Source organism: Pelodiscus sinensis, chromosome 9, assembly GCF_049634645.1.
Source record: "Pelodiscus sinensis isolate JC-2024 chromosome 9, ASM4963464v1, whole genome shotgun sequence".
NCBI classification, from domain to species: domain Eukaryota; kingdom Metazoa; phylum Chordata; order Testudines; family Trionychidae; genus Pelodiscus; species Pelodiscus sinensis.
The window spans coordinates 58142025-58159108 of record NC_134719.1 but is presented as its reverse complement, the minus strand read 5'-3'; positions in this window follow the sequence as shown (position 1 = coordinate 58159108).

Genomic DNA, 17084 nt, shown 5'->3' with positions numbered 1-17084 from the left:
GCTAGACTGGCATGATTTTCCGCAAATGCTTTTAACGGAAAAGCACTTTTTGCGGAAAAGCGTCCATGCCAATCTAGACGCGCTTTTGCGCAAAAAAGCCCCAATCACCATTTTCACGATCAGGGCATTTTTGCACAAAACAAATCTGAGCTGTCTACACTGGCCCTTTTGAGCAAAAGCTTTGCACAAAAGGACTTTTGCCCTAATGGGAGCAGCACGGTATTTCCGCAAGAAACACTGATTTCTTACATGAGATTGTCAGTGTTCTTGCGGAAATTCAAGTGGCCAGTGTAGACAGCTGGCAAGTTTTTCCGCAAAAGCAGGTGCTTTTGCGGAAAAACTTGCCAGTCTAGACACAGCCTGATAGTATCTGTTGAAAAAATTACAAATAAACTCTGATATTATCTGTTGAAATTTATAAATAACCGTGTCTGTTATGCCTACTTATGAACCCTAGCGACACACTGTGTCCAACTCAGTGCAAAACCAAACACCATGAAGTACATGATGGAGTAAGAACTATTGGTATGTAAAGTTGAAAGACTCCTTACATGACCCATAGAAGACGAGTATTTGTTGCCCTGTAGTTGCACGTTCATATTTACCATAGTCAGCTATAGCTGCGCTGCCTCGTTCTTTTTAGGCCTCTAACAGAGGCAGGCCTGGTCAGTACCTGGATGGAGACCTCCAAAAAAGATCCCCAAATCCAGGCTCCTGTAGCAGGAAAGTGATGTTGGGGATAGTTTAAGTTGCCCTCTGACTCTCTTCTGTATCCATGGCCGGGTGCTGCATTAGAGGATGCAGGAGAGGCCGACTTTTGATAAGGTGCAAATTCACTACCCTGACCATTTGTGATCCTCCAAGCTCCGCCGACACTTTTCTCCAGAGGTAAGGTACTGACCTCAGCACCGCGTACAGATTGTAGCTGTATGATCATCTCCCCCAAATCCCCTGCAGCCTCGGCTGGAGACAGTTTTCATCCTGGAGCCTGAGCAGTTGTAGTGGTTACACTGGGGCCATGTTCCAGCCCCCCTGGTAGGCAGCCTTTGAGTGGGGAGAGGGGCGAAGCGACTCCTGGGGGTTCGAGGGAGTGACGCGGAGAGAACATCTACACAGCACAAAAAAATCAACCCCAAGGAAGCAAGTCTCAGCGCCTGAGCCGGCTGACGTGGATTTGTGCTCCGGGGCTCCAAACAGCATGTAGACATTTGGGCTCAAGACGGAGCCCAGGTCTGAGGGTGAAGGGTCTCAGAGCTTGGGCTCCAAACTCCTTCCGTGGGTTAGGTTTTGTTGTGCTGACGCCCCCAGCGCTTCGGTTCCTTTAGCGTGGCAGGGGCTTGGCCCATGTCGCATGTTCTCCCAACGCTCACATCCGGTCTGATCCAATGGACCCGAGAAGCAGGAGAGAGCCACGCGGTAGCTGGCTAATGTAAGAGAACGAGCAAGGCTGTTCTTTCTGCAGACACCAAGGACAGAGCCAAGAGAAGCCACGGCGAGGACGCGCTGTAGCCAGTAATTCAGGGGACTGTCAAGCCGAGCGAGGGTGACGGCGCTGTGAGTCGCCGCGCTGCTTTCCTTCTACCTCACAAATTGCTGCCATGCCTCTGCTGGGGGAGGTGGTGCATCAGGAGTCCCCCCTCCCTCCAGTACCACCTGTCAGGCTAAGATCCCTGTGTGCTGAGGATGCCGCTAACTCTAGGCCAGGGGTGGCCCACCTGTGGCTCCAGAACCACCTGCAGCTCTTCAGATGTTAATAGGCGGCTCCTTGCACAGGTACCAAATCCAGGGCTGGCGCTACAGGTGCCAACTTTCCACTGGCCCGAGAGTGCTCCCTGTTCAACCCCCAGCTCTGCCCTAGGCACTGTCCCCCCCCCCCCCACCCTTTCCCCCTATTTCTGGATCCTGCCACTTCCCATCCTCTCCCCAGAGCTGGTCACACCCATGCTTCCCCCCACCAGTATCTCCATGGAGAGAGCTGATCCCAGTGGGCAGGAGGAAAAGGAGAAGGAGGCACTGACTGGTGGGGCTGCCCGTGGGCGGGATGTGCTGATGAGCAGGGCTGCTGACCTATCACTGTTGCTCTTTGGCAACGTGCATTGGTAAATTCTGGCGGCTTCTCAGGTTTCGATTGGCCACCCCTGCTCTAGGCCCTTTCTGGAGGTTATGGGGGGAGAGCCCGGACTGAACCCCACTGGGAGAATGGCGTCGGGCCGCCTTCCAGAAGAGGTTCCAGAGCAGGTGGGACTCTAGAGCGCTTTGGGCGTCCTCGGAGGCTGGAAGGCAGCATGCTGTTGTGGGAGCCACCAGGGTGGCTGCGGAGGGAGCGACCAAGGAGACCGAACGCCTCTCTGCTTCGACGAGAGGGTCACTCCGGGAGCGGGTCGGGGAAAGCGGCCTGCTCCTTTGTGGGAAGTCTGGCAGCGACCCTCGTGTACAGCATGTCCTGTTCTGAGCGTATAAACAGTTTTGCAAAATCCTGGGCCTTAACAAGCCCCGAGCTGACAGGCTCCTTGGTTTTCCTGCCGGCTCGACATCTAAGCTCTTCATTACCCTTCGGGTTTTCCCTCTGATTTCGTTCTCGATGACCCTTCTGTGGCGCTTGCATAACCGGCCCTTCCCGTCGCCAGCAGAGGTAGTGACAGTTTGACAATGGCCGAGCGGGGTTGCTGTGAGAAAACGGAGCGCGCTGAGAGGCAGCTCTGTTCGGAACTTGGCTCCGGGTTACAGGCCGGACAAAGGACAAACTTTACACTTGAACTACTTTCCCACAGTGGGAGACTCTCAAACCCCCCGGCCCGGCAGAAGAAAAGGCAAAGATATCCACAGGCCTTGCTTGCCCTTGTTAGATAGCTGTTCCCCTGCCAAGCTCAGAGAATAAGCTCTCTGTAGGAAGGAGAGGCGGGGTGGGGTGGCATGCTGGGGAGCGGGATGGGTGGAAGGCAGAGCATGAGCAATTGTTTTAACGCTCCCTCCCCCGGCACTGAATGTCCTAACAGACTGGAAATTCACAGGCATAAAGTGCAGGTAATTCAGGCTTGTTTGCTCCCAAATCAGCTGAGTCCTGCTGGAAATTACCTGCCAACCAGTGTTTCAGATCGTCACGCCCGGGGGCGTGCAGGGGAAAGAGAGGGCTCCGTTTCAGATGCATGTAAAACCCAGGCTGGTTTGGGGGTGATGGGCAGGGAGTCCTGAGAATGGGCCCCACAGGGATTTTGGAGAGGCCCCGGTCATGTTATGTGATGGTCCCTGGGCATGGTATGTCATGGTACCTGTTGCTCATGTCGTGGAGGCTGGAAAACCAGAGCCTGTTAGCTGGGAGGCTTAGGTACCTGAGTGAGAAGCTGAGGGTTTGCTGAGGACCAGGACTTCAAGAAACTATTTATACGCTCAGAACAGGACGTGCTGTACGCGAGTGACTAGCTGTCGGATGCAAAAAGGTGCCAATCCCCTGCCCGTGTGCGCGCACACACACACACACACACACACACACACACACGCCGGCCTTATACACGCACATGCGCCGGCCACACACACACACATACCAGCCATACACACGCATGCTGGCCATACATACACACACATGCACATGCACACATACACACACACGCCAGCCACACACACACATATCAGCCATACACACACACGCATACTGGCCATACACACACACACACACCCATGCACATGCACACGTATACACACACGCGCGTGTGCCGGCCACACACACACACACACACACACACACACACACACACACACACACACACACACGCCGGCCATCCACTATGCCTAGCCCTGGAGCAAAGGGCATGAGTCCCTGTTGCCTATGTCCGTGCATGGTTATAGGTTCCATGCCAGGAAGGAGCACTGTGACCATCTAGTCCGGTGATGCGGCAAGAGAACTTCCCCTAAATAATACCTAGGGCAGAACCCTTTAGGAAAACATCCGATCTTGGCTCAAACATTGCCAGGGATGGAGACTCCACCAGGGCTCTGGGTTAATTGTTCCCGTGGCTAATTACACTCACTGTTAACAAAATTGCCCCTGATTTCCAGTCTGAATTTGTCTAGCTTCAACTTCCAGCTGTTGGATCGTGTAAGGTCTTCATCTGCCAGCCAGAAGAGGCCGCTATTGAGTGTTAGTCCCCCTGGGGGTACGTACAGACTGATCAAGTCACCAGTTCACCTTCTGTGTGTTAAGCTAAATGGATCAATCTCCTTGAGTCTGTCCCATGAGGCTTGTTTTCTACTCCAGTCGTCCTTCTGCCTCTTCTCTGAACTTGCTCCAATTTACCCACATCCTCCTTGAACTGTGGACACCAGACTGGACACAGGGCTCCAGCCATGCCAAGTACAATGTAAAACCACCTCTCAGCTCCTCCTCGCAATCCCCTCTCTGTGCTCCAAGGGTCCCATTAGCCCAGGGGTCGGCAATACTTTTTGTAGGGAGACCACTAATATTGATAGCGGTCACAGGCCGGCCATAGAAGGGGCGGAGCCTCCACTGGAAGGGGCGGAGCCTCAGCTGGAAGGGGCTGTTCCCTCTAGGCTCCGGGTGTGGGCAGAGACTTTGTGTGCTCCCCAGTGGGGTCGGAAAGCATGGAAAGTCTCTCCCCTCTCCCTGCCCTGCAAGGGGCACTCAGCATCCAGTTCCCTCTGGTGCCACGTTCCCTTGGCGGAGGGAAGAGACTTCATGCACCCCCCCACCCCCGGGTCTCAATTGGCCTGGGGGCAGGGTAGGCCATGGGCCAGATGAAACAGCTCGGCAGCTGTATTCGGCCCGTGGATCCCCAGTGCATCTACCGGGACCCCCAGATCTTGTTCAGCGGCACTGCCTGGAGTGCCCCGCCCTGGAAGCACGGCCTGCCGTCTTTGTCCCTACAGTTAGCCACATTCAAATGCACTTTGCTTGCTTGTGCCCAGCGTACCATGCAATCCAGATCCCTCCGCATCACTGGCCTCATCCTTCTTTACCACTCCCTAGCTTTGCTTCCTCTGAAACCTTTACCAGTGCTGATTTTATGTTTTCTGCCAGGCCGTCCGTACAAATGGTAAATAGCAAAGGGCCAAGAAATGGTCCCTTTGGGACCCCACTAGATGCACACGTGATCAGCGCTGATTCCCTGTGAACAATTACAATCTGAGACCTATCAGTCTGCCCGCTGTTCATTCCTGGCACGTAGGTCATGTTAATTGCATAGCACCCCAGTTTGTGGCGTGTGGCATCGGGTGCATCTGCCAGGCAGTACGTGCCAGCAAATGGGCTCATGTCAGCAGTGTCCCCAGAGGTGTCTGTAAGGACCCATGGAATGTATGAATAGGGGGGTTGTAACCCCAGAGGTGGCACAGCAAGCCTCGATTCTGTGTGTCACCCTCTGCCTGTCACCCCTCAAGCCTCTATCCTCTGTGTCACCCTCTCCCTGTCACCCCTCATGCCTCTATCCTCTGTGTCACCCTCTGCCTGTCACTCCTCAAGCCTCGATTCTGTGTGTCACCCTCTCCCTGTCACCCCTCAAGCCTCTATCCTCTGTGTCACCCTCTGCCTGTCACCCCTCAAGCCTCAATCCTGTGTGTCACCCTCTGCCTGTCACTCCTCAAGCCTCGATCCTGTATGTCACCCTCTCCGTCACCCCCTCAAGCTTCGATCCTCTGTCACCCTCTCCCTGTCACCCCTCAAGCCTCGATTCTATGTGTCACCCTCTCCCTGTCACCCCTCAAGCCTCAATCCTGTGTGTCACCCTCTGCCTGTCACTCCTCAAGCCTCGATCCTGTATGTCACCCTCTCCGTCACCCCCTCAAGCTTCGATCCTCTGTCACCCTTTCCCTGTCACCCCTCAAGCCTCGATTCTGTGTGTCACCCTCTCCCTGTCACCCCTCAAGCCTTGATTCTGTGTGTCACCCTCTCCCTGTCACCCCTCAAGCCTCGATTGTGTGTCACCCTCTCTCTGTCACCCCCTCAGCCCATCACCAAGGTGCATGATGGGGTCAGTTTCAGGGCAACTGCACCTGTGTTTCCCCTCCATGATCCATCAAAGACACCGGCACTAGGCTTCCGGCTTCCTAGCCATCACCCCTCCTGGGAGGACAATCATGTCCCACTCCTTCCTGACTAGCTCCTGCCTACAATGGGATAGCCCCAGCAAGCCAGCCTGCTGGAGGAGACCAGCCTCTGCATCTGGCTCTCTCTCTGAGGGGGATGGCCAGCATATTGTCAAGTTACCACCAGCGCCTTCTAAGCAAGCACCTTTATTCTGAAGGCGAAAGCACCACACAGAAAACAAACTAAAGACGATAAAAGAACCTACATGCCTGCTAAAAAGCTGATCGGGGTCACCCTCCCATGATAGGTGTCAGTCCGGAAAAACCCACAACTTGATTTCCATTGGGGGTACAAGTTCATCCCTTGCTCACCCAGGACAGACACTGGGTAGATCAGCCACTTCTGTATCAGCTCAGACCTTTGACCGTGGCCTCCTGCAACAGCTAATTGGCTGACAACATCTTCTTCCCCATCTTCTTCCGAGAGGCTGGGCTTTTAATAACTGGAGTTGAGGAATTTGCATTATCCGCTCTTGAGGAATTTCCTACGCATTTCAGTTTTGTCTTTTCAACTCCCAGGTCTCGCACGGGTCACATCTTCCCGCTCGAGCTATTACAGACAATCCCAGCCTGCAGTAGCACATACACCAGGCACATGCTTAATACAAGGTGGTATCTCAAAGGCACTGCCGAGAGTTGCCCTGTCTGTCCCGGATGGCTTCCGGGGCGAGGGGTACCGCTGGAGATCCTTTAGCCACTGCTTGCTCGCTGGCTCTCGGCCTGTCGGGATCAGCCAGTTCTGGCCCCCACCTGCCCCCCCATCTTTAGGGGGGGTTGTGCTCCTACCATAGTGACAGATGCGGTGTGAACCGACGTGTGGCTAGGGTCCAAATAGCTTAGCCTGCTGGTGTGGCTGGGTCCAGAGTGGAAGCAGCCGGGCCTGTAAGGGCTGGATTTGAGAAGCGCGTTTCTCCCAGGGTGCCCCAGATCCGGGCTACAAAGCCGCCCTTTTCCTGCAGGAGAGAGCCAGGTGAGCGAGCATCCAGGACTAGACCTGCCTGAGAAAAGGGGGAGGTTTTACCAGGGAAAAGTTTAGAGGGAAAATGAATCTCCCCACCCCCCCCAAAAAAAACTTTCCGTTCAACATTTTCATTGAAAGCCCCCAAAGGAATCTGTTTTCCAAGCCACGTTTGGACCAGTTGTGCTGTGGGGCCCTCAATGGCCAGGCCCTTCAAAGAGCAGCCAGGCCCCCTAGAGGGGAGAGCCGAGGAGCAGGACTGCCTGCCCCCCATGGCGCGTGCAAAGGGCCAAGGCAGCTGCCTGCACCCCTGCCCCAAGCCTCTGGCAGCCATTCTCCTCCTTTGGCCTTCAGGGGGGTTCCTTCTCTGAGCTGACAGCGGCCTCCCCTCCTCAGGAGTCGGATCCAGGGCCCCCAGTCCCCGCATCTCCCAGTCTCCTTCCAGTCTCCCCCCCCTGGACTGACAGCAAACAGCTGACTCCCTCCTCCCGCCCCTGCCCGCCCAGTGCTCCCGGACGTGCGACGTGGCAGAGAGGAGCCGGGGGCAGCTTAGATACAAAGGGGGAGGCCGGCTGCCCCGATGCAGGGATGGTGCCCAGCAGTGGGGGGAGGCCTGGCTCCCCGGAGGAATGGGTAGAAACTCAGGGGGCTCCTCTTCACCTTTGCAACGGGGCCAGTCTAGCTGTTCCAGACCCCCAGGCCTGCTGGTCCCGGCTCATGCTCTTCTGGTTCTGTCCATGCTGAGCCCCCCCGGGCCCGGGGCCAGATTCAGCCTCTGCTGGTGCAGGGTATTTGTGTGGCCTCAGCTCAGGCAATGGGGAGCCCCCGGGGTGCCAGCCACATGCTCTCCTGCCCTCAGTCGTCCCTCCCTCCTCTGCTCTGCCCTCAGCCTAGCCCCGTATACTCCTCTGCCGGGGCTGCCGTGCAGCCGGGGGACCTGCCTGACGCCGACCCAGGCCCTGGGATTGCAGCCTCCAGGGCAGACTGGGGCTGTGCAGGCAGCTGTCTCGGGCAGAGCCGGCAGCTGATGTAAGGTTGTGGCGGCGGGGCCAGCCGGGCGGACGCTCATCACGCTGCCAGCAGGGCGCAGGCCTCCTGGGTTTCTCTGTCTGCTCGGCAGGAAAGCGGGAGCTAGGGGTGAGGGGGGGGGCAGGATTCCTGCACTCGACTCCTCTGTTCCTCTCAGCGGGATGCGCCGAACAGAAACCCAGCAACCCAACCGCCAAGTAATGCACGGCCAGCCAGACCCACCCAGCAGCAGCCATGGGTGGAGTTGGGGGGGGGGAACAGAGAGACCTCAGGCTCCGGGATCAGTCACTGTCCCGCCGATGATCCCCGGTCCCTACCGGTGAGTCCCGGACGGCTGAATTAAAAACCAGTCCCATGGAACGTGGCTCCGTTTGTGCCTGGGCCCCCCGCCCTAGTCTACACTGGGGCGTTATTTCGAAACAACCCCCCTTATTTTGAACTAACCAGGGAGCGTCCACCCTTCCACGCCCTTTATTTGGAAATCCGTCCTCCCGCTTTCCTCGGGGAAGAGCGTCTACTTTGGAACAGCTGTGTCAAAAGAGCCACTGTGTGGACACGCCGCTGCTGCTACTTCGAAATCATCCCCCCGCCCCGAGTCATGCGAAGTAATTACTCCCCAGCGCTTCCCGAAGTTCTCCATCTAGGCAGCGTGTCCACATTAACGGAGCCCGCTCCGGCCTGATTTCGAGGCTCCCCCTAGTGGGGACTCACTATTTGGCTGTTGTTGTTTCAGAGTTATAGTTTGTAGTTAGTTATTTCGAAATCATTTCAGAGTTTAGACATGGCCCCCAGAGAGCTGTGCATGGTCAGGGCGGTTCAAAGCCATCCAGGAATTCAATCAGTGGGTTTCTCTAATCTTTTCCATCCACAGCCGGATTTTTTTCCCATCCATGTGCAGAATAAATGTTTATATGCACCCAAGCATGCGTGAATGTGCACCACCAACAGAAGCACAAAACCTAGCTGTAGGTGCCCTGCTAATCAGCTGGGCAGCGTTTTAATCTCTCCTGAGTGGCCGCACAGCAGTCCTGGTCTCAGGAGGCCCAGAGGGCACTGTCGGTACGGTCTGGGTCTGTGTGCCCTGCCCAGGCGGGCTCAGGGGCAGCCAGGGCCAGTACCCTGTACTGGCGGGGCCTTGAAGAAGAGGAACTGTGAGCTCCCCATTAGGAATGCAGCAAAGCTCAGGGCGTCTCTTCTGCAGCAGGTCCCGTAGGCATGTCATGAGCAGTGAGGGCCAGATTGTGACTTGTGCCAGTGTGTCCATGCTGGGGAGTGACACCCCCGGCCCCATGCAGCCATGTTAGCATCCCCCTGCGCACATCTGCAGGCATGGTAGAGAGATGCGGGGAAGGGGGGGGAGTTGTGCACCCGGCCTGCTCTGCTCACAATGGGCAGAGAGGAGAGGGAGAGGGGAGGGAGAGGTGCCCAGCCATGCCCCACACGTCCCCACCAGCATGCCAGCCTGCAGGGCTGAGCCGGTTCCTGGCTTAACAGACTCTGGCATCAAACCCATTGGTTTCTGGAGGGCCAGATTCCACCCCTGGACTCTGCTTGGAAAGTGCAGGGACCAGCACCTGGTGGGAGACGGGGGGGCAGGTCTGCCTGTTGCTTTCTTTTGAACAGCTCCGGGGCTCAAAACCCCCGTGGCCCTTTCCACCCTCATTTATTTCAGACCCATATTTAGCTTCCGCTCACAGAAACCTCCCAGCAGCCCCTGCAGCGGTGTATTCCCAGCAGCCGTGTATTCAGCTCCTTCTGGTGCAAGAACCTCTTCTGCAAAAATGGTGGCTCATTAGGTATGCAAATGAGGCTCGGGGATATTCCCCGCTTAGCCTCATTTGCATATAACTCAGGCAAGAAGCTGCGAGTGTAGACATAGCTCTGGAGGCTCCGCTCAAATATTTGCCCTAGACGCCAGTCTGCAAATATTCCACCGCAGTAACCTGCCCGAGGAGCTGGAAGTGATGTCCAAGTCACAGCTGAGGGGCGCTACTGAAACGCAGCTGCCAGCCCGGCAGCGGGGAGAAGGGGGCACCAGGTCACGAATAGCCTGGCCAAGCCCTGCTCTTTTGCGATGGGTCGTGAGCGCTACAAGGCCCGGGCAGGGGGGAGGGTTAAGTCTGGTTCCTGGACGCAGACAAGGCCACATGATCTGTCCACCTTCCAGACTAACCAAACGGAGCCTGTGCTGCTTACGGTCTCCACACAGGGTCTCCCTCAGCCAGGACCCAGCCCGAGCAGAAAGGGACGGCTGACCGGTCACCTCTGGCATATTTACAAACAGACGGGAGCAGAGGAAGAGCTCAGCCGTCAAATGTAGAGTGGATCTAAACTTTCCTGCTTTTCCTGCTGTTCAGCATGTTTAGATGAGGCGTTTTTGCCCAGCCTGTCACAGAGATGGAGCTGACCAGGGAACTTCCGACTGGATCCAAACTTCCCCAAAGTTTGGGTTGTTTGGCCAGCAAAACTGAGGGGTTACATTAGTGACACGGTCACATGGAGCAATCCTGCTGCGGTCGTAAGGACAAATCCGTTGGAAGAGAAATGAGAAACAGCTGTAAAGAAAGTTCCCAAACCCTTGGAAGTGGATAAGTGAAAACTGTTTATTTCACGAGATTTTTTCCCCATCCATTACGCATCCCTGCTGGTATAGTGTACTGCCGTGCAGCCCTGGAGGGCAGCTGGCACTGAGTGTTTTGAAGAGGGTTAGTGAGGGGTTAGGGGGAAAGAGCTACCCAGCATATCTTTAGGAAAAGACAAATACAAACAACGCCGTGGATTTTGTGCAAAGGTCTGAAGAGGAAAAGGTAGCTTGGCCTCTGCTCGTCTCCACCTTGGAAGCGTACTTCTGAAAACACCCCCCCCCCCCCCCCACACACACCCCTGAGCTACAGGTTAGGGGCCGTGTCATGCAGGAAATCTTCTGTTTTCAAGCAGAAACCAGGGAACGTTTTAAACCCCGGCACCGTTTGAACTCTAGGCCAGACACAGACCTGGCACTGAAGCCCCGGCCTTGACTTCATTGACTGCTGGATTCCTGCCGATCTTTGTAAGGGATGGATGTGAGCTGCAAAGCGTCAACAGGGGTCCAGCCTGCACTGCTTTTGGCTCAGGCCAGTGGTTCTCAAAGTGTGGTCCATGGACCACTAGTGGTCCATGACTGCCTTGCAGTTGGGGCGCTGGCTCAGGGCTCGTCCCCCCCCCTTCACAGCGGGGAGCCTGACCTGGTGCTCCGGCCCCAACTCCTCCCTTGCGAGGTTGGAGCCCTAGCGCAGGCTTTCTGCTGCAGGGGAGGGAGGGGTGAGCCCCCCGGCTGGATCTGGCTTGCGGGGGAAGGAATCAGCTTCACATGCGGCCACTCTCTCGCCCCCCAACCTGGGGGGAACAGAAGGGCAAGAAACCACTCACTTGGAGGCCTTCCCTGCTGTTCCCATTGGTCAGAATCACGGCCAATGGGAGCAGACGGGGGCAGTGCCCAGGAGCAGCAGGAGGCATGGAGCCAGGTAAGCACCCTGTACCCCGACCCTTTCATGCACCCCCCTCTTGCCGAGACCCCACCAGCCCTTCGTAACACGATTAGGTTGTGAGATAGTTTCAGTCAAAGCAATGGAAGAGGCTGGCTCTGAGGCCTGGCTATTGGAGATAGCACGTTTCGCACGCACATCACTGATCCAAGTCCAGCCCAGCTTGGCCATGACTGGAAGCTATCACAGTCTGTGATGGAGCAGCTTGGTCTCGAAGAATTGTCTAACGTGCACAAAGGAGACGGCCACAACCAGGGGTGTAGCAAGGGGGGGGAGCAGATGCTCCTGGGCGCCACACTAGGGGGGGCACCAATTTAGTCCCCCTCTGCTCCCCCTGTCATCCTTCGGCTCGCCTGCTCCTCCTCCACCCCCTGCCACTGGCTGGAGCCTCCGAGTCCTCCCAGCCTCTCTGCCCAACCCTCCTCCATCTCTGCTGGGGGGTTAGTGCGTGTGGGGGCCCCGCTCCAAACTGGAGGGGGTGGGGGAAGATGCGATACAACTCCCACCCCCCCCCCGTGTCGGGCTCAGCCGTGCGCCAGGTTTGCAGCCCTGCCGCATGGCAGTGGTGGTGGGGGGGCAAAGTTTGCCTTTGCCCCATGGCGCATAACACCCTCGCTATGCCTCTGGCCACAACTGGCCTCCTTTTCAGCACTCTGAGAAGAAAGGCAGGCGGTAGCCGGGTGGCACGGAGAGCCACTCTTCCAGACCCTGCAGTGGGCTCAGGTTGATGCCATGTGGCGCTGTTATGCCGTGCACTACCTGTTCTGTGGAGAACTTAACTCGCCAGGCCTGACAGCCGGGCATCTGTCATTAAAATTCACACCAAAAATAAATATAAAACCCAGAATCCAGCCTGACACCCACCCCCAGCGATGAAACGCGACTGCCTCTTCTAAACTTCCATGATAGCCCCCTCTCCGCTGTGAGGCAACCAGGGGGTTAGGACCAACTGGCAGGTGAAGGACGTAGGGCCTGCAACAGATTGATCCCATGATGCACTTGTGATTCTCTCTGTGTTCTCTCAGCGTTAGCAACCCAGCGAGGCCATACAAGAGACCGAGCCGTGGGAAATGTTGCAAGGAACAGACGGTGGCTCCGCATGACTTTTCTTGTCCACAAATGCGGGAGATAATCGTCGGAGGAGGAAGGGCAATGAATGGCAGGGTGTGAGTTTGGTCCTTTTCCTCTGGGCGTGCGCAGCAATTGGTTTTCCAAGGTGAGCATTTGTTCCAAACTCTGGATCCAGGGGCTCTGCGTTGGAGTGGAAGCCACTTCACGAAGATGCCCCATGAGCTAGAGAAATGGCTGTCCTGACCAAGCCACGGGGTGCTGGGGGGGCCTGCCATGCACTGGCCCTTTAAGGGTTAAAACCCCGCCCTGGGAGAAGGCTGGAGCTGTGGAGATATTAGCCAATTAGGGCCCAGCTGGGGCTGTATAAATAAAGGCTCCTGAGCGCTAAACAGTCTCACTCTTGCCTCAGCTGTGGAGCAGGAGGGACCTAGCTGCCAGGGGCGCGCCAGGCTTCCTGCCGCAGAGTAGAGCTGGGGGCAAGGAGGGTGAGCCAGGGAGGTCTGGCCAGGCAAGCTCCCAGGCTGAAGCCTTGCTCTCGAGGTCTGAGAGTACTACGGTTGCTGCGGGGCAGCCAGGGCAGGAGAAGGCAGCAGGTCCTCACCTTGTGCCTGTGATGAGTGGCAATTCCAGACTGCGGTTTGCCCCTGGGGCGGGGCTAGATGATGACTGGCCGTGGGTCACTGAGGGAAGGGGGGTGTAGGAGTTTGGGGGTTCCCTAGGCAGGAGGACCCCAGAGTGTGGGGGCACTGTGGCAGGGCAGTACCCAGAGAGAGGACACCATGGTGTGGGAGAGACATACACAGCAGTTGAGAATAAAAGGTAACAGCAGACACGTACCAGCTGAAGGGGGCGCTCTAGGGCCGAAGAGCTAATTCCCAGAGTGGCCAGCAGGAGGCGCCGTGGCGGTGCATCCCGCCGTGTTACCCATGGGTACGATAAGTTTGAGGGCTGACAACAGTTCACATTACACCTTTAAAAGTGGCAGCTGCAGGCCCTGGATCAAATCCCACAGGGAGAATAACCCATGACCAGAGGCGGAACTTGCTGTCCTGATTCTTCTGTGGTGATGATTAGCTCTTAGTGTTCTAGCCACGAATGCGCGTTCTTCTTCCGAGTGCTAATGTGCCCAGTTTAGAGGGGTACACGAGCCAACAGGGTGCTCATTTATTTCGCTGCATGTCCATTTGGTCCGTAATTACCACATGAAACACCCACCCTGGCATCCAAGAGGTTTAATTAAAATCCCTTTGGTTTGGGCCAGGTTGCAGGGCGAGCCAGAGGGCGGTTCCGGAGGGGGAGAGAGAAAATCATGCTCACATGTCCTCCCAGGTGCTGGCCACGGGGGTTCTCTGGAGGCAAGCAAATTTGCATCTCCGTGCAAGTGAGCTGAAGGGGAGGTGTCTTAATTTTGTGGGGCCTTCTTGTTTCTTTAGAAACTAAACGGAACACTTGAATAAATTCAGCGCCCTCCCCGTTTCTCTGTGGCAGCCAAGCAGATTATGAACTGACGGGGGGCTTGCATTCTGCCAGCCAGGATCTGGGACCACTCCACAAGCTGTTTGTGTCCTAATGAGAAGCTACGATTAGGAAGCTCGAGGCCAAACACAATCTGAAATGCCCTGTCCCAGCCCTAATGAGCAGCCTGGGCGAACACTTTGATTTGTTTTCAGGTTTATACAAAGGTGCTGATTGTTACCTCTTCCCAACCGGACTCCCAGCCGCCATGACACATACCAGCCACCTGTCCAATCGTCCCCTCTGGCCACAGGTGACCTTTAGTATGATTTCTCATGCTTGCCCATAGCTGATTTTTTCCCCCACTTCCTTTAATGCATGGGGCAACTGTACAAAGACAACACAGAAGTGTTGCTATGGGTTATCTCCTAGGTGGGATATGGTCTGATGATTCCATGGCTACGTAGGTAGAAACATCCTGGTCACCAGCAGAAGCTAGAGAATACATATGCAGAATGTAGAATCCATCTTCTACTCTAATGTAACCAAGTTGCTGAATGAGCAAAAGGAGAAAGTCAACCAGCTCCCACTAAGAAGGATTGGAGTTTTCTGGGAGGATGCCATGAACCCCAAACACTTGAGCAGGTCAGCACGTTTAAAACAAACCAAGGGAAGTTTTTCTTCACTCAGCACACAGTCAACCTGTGGAACTCCTTGCCAGAGGATGTGGTGAAGACCAGGACTTTAACAGGGTTCCAAAAAGAACTAGATAAATTCATGGAGCTTAGGCCCATCAATGGCTATTAGACAGGATGGGTAGGAATGGTGTCCCTAGCCTCTGTTTGTCTGGAAATGGGTGACAGGAGAGGGATCATGTGAGGATTACCTGTTGTGTTCCCTCCCTCTGGGGCATCTGGTATTGGCCACTGTCAGCAGACAGGATACTGGGCTGGATGGACTGTTGGTTTGACCAAGTACGGCCGTTCTTATGTCTGCTAAATAAAGGTAAAAGTCATTAAATAAATAGGAAACCCATTGGGTTTCTGACTCATACCAAGTGGGATCATACCATGGTATCCAGCCACTAGGAGTGTTTTGATCTCTTCTCAAGTTAGAGGTGGGTGATGAATTTTCTGGTTCATCCTGAATTGGCCAAGTAGAATGAGGAAGACGATGTGTAATCAGTTCCAAAGCTGGTCACTCAGGATCAAATGTTCCAAAGCACCGCTATGATTTAGGAGCCCAAATCCCAGGAAAGTTAATGGGGTTTAGGCTCCTGGGTGCCCATGACACTTTTTAAAATGGAACTAGGTTCCTAGGTCACTTAGGCATTTTTAGAAATTCTGCCCTTTCATTATTTTAAAGACTGTAACTAGTAGGTTGGAGTAGGGAGGGCAAAATTCCCTTCTCAGCCATGCACATTGGATCTCAGCGATTATATTTTGCTTTCCCTACAGCACTGGATTGATACCGATGTACCTGAGAGCCTGCAGGGGGAGCTAAATAGCACAGGAAAGGACCCCTGTGTGGATGCAAGAGGGGAATTCTGGCCAAAACAAACTGGGGGGTTCTTACCAGTTCTTTCTAAAACCTTCCCCCATTGCAGCTGGTCTTGGGCCTTCTTTTCTCGGGGCCAGTCCTACCCCATCAAAGTCAATAGGAGTCTGATCCCTTCTGGGGGTTGCCTCTGAACTGATGGCTCTATAGACAGGGCGGGAAATCACCTGGAGGAGATTGGTGTGTGTGTGTGTGTGTGTGTGTGTGTGTGTGTGTGTGTGTGTGTGTGTGTGTGTGTGTGTAGCTGCCTAACAGTGTGTGTGTGTGTGTGTGTAGCTACCTAACAGGTTGACGGGGAGTGTGATCTTGTGTACTCAATTAGCTTATTTCTTCAGAGTGCACCTGCACTAAAAATAATTAATAATTGGGAGTGGGGGGTGGGTTAGTTGTACTTCAGAACAACATTTTTTAACTAGGAGGCCTAAAGTTCATTAGGCCCCATTTCTCCAACCACTTGCCTGGGCAGGCCCATGTGCTCAAATGGAGCCTCACTAGTGTCAATTGAGTCTGCCCATCTGGAACAACTGGCCCAATGAAGCCTGAGCTTAAGAGCAGGGACCAGTTTTTCCTAGGTGTTTGTACAGCACCTGGCATAACCGGGCCCTGACTTCAGCTTTGCTACCTTATGAGAAACAACCTTAAGAGACAGACGTGATCATCCCCTTTCTACAAACCTGCTCTAAGACATCACCTGGAACATATAGTGACCTCATGTGACCTACTTCGGTAGGGTTACTATTTTTCAACTAAGTATTTCCCCAGATTTCATTTCTGAGCAGCCTCTGTCCTTGCAGTGTCTGTCTGGAAAGAGAAATACCTGAATACTGGGCAATAGCCAATTCTTAGGGTATTTTCAACTAATCCAAAGTAGGAGAAATCACCCAAGGATATTTCTTTTTCCAAGCCCTCCAGCCTATATTGGAATCCAAGTAGTTTGGCTATGTAAGCATGGGAACTTTGCACCTCTGTAGTACTGTCAACCCCCAGCAGATAAAATCATGAGATGGGTTTAAATATTATATTTAAGAAAAACACATGTTGGAGTTTCTTTCTAGTTCTTTCTTTCTTTCTGTTTCTGAGCCTTTCATGGGCACTTAGGTCATGTTTTCCATTTTCCCCCTTAGAACCAAGAGAGCTAGAAATTTTACCGCAAAAAAAAAAAAAAAAGCCGAGGGTCTCCCAGAATCATGGGACTCCAGGAGCTGGGGCTTTATTTAAAAAAAACACCAAATATTGCAAGACACTCCATGAAATCATGGGCCTTGGCAACACCATCTCTGCAGCATCTGAGCTGTTGCATGCTTCTGAGACAGTGCCCCAGGAGGTCTTTCCTTCATTTCTCTCTTCCCCCTGTTGTGATGCAGAGAAGGAAGAGATAATTCATGCCAATTGAG